This window comes from Galeopterus variegatus, unplaced genomic scaffold, assembly GCF_000696425.1.
Source record: "Galeopterus variegatus unplaced genomic scaffold, G_variegatus-3.0.2 Scaffold8088, whole genome shotgun sequence".
Classification (NCBI taxonomy): Eukaryota; Metazoa; Chordata; class Mammalia; order Dermoptera; family Cynocephalidae; genus Galeopterus; species Galeopterus variegatus.
The window spans coordinates 48,445-48,809 of NW_007734199.1; positions in this window are offsets into that span (position 1 = coordinate 48,445).

Genomic DNA, 365 nt, shown 5'->3' on the forward strand with positions numbered 1-365 from the left:
AAACTACTTTGTCCAAAGTCAGGGTTATACAATACATGAAGGAGGGAAAAATGGGTGAAAAATGAGGCAGAAAGAGGATTGAATTAAAAGTAGGTATGAAGATATATATGTCAGGGTGAGATAGCTGAACCCAGTACTGGGCCAAGGTAGGTCAGAACACAGAATCTGAATTGGGTTCAGGAATGGACAAAAATGACAATCGGGCCATTATTCAAGATTGCTTTCCTTTTGATGTCCTCTCAAAGCCATGAATAAATCATGAACAGGATCTACATGAGATAAGGCTGCAGGTGGCTGCACATGGTTCCCCATGGCCTCTTGTGTATCTCACAGAGACACAGATGAGATTTGGTCTTTGCAGTGCA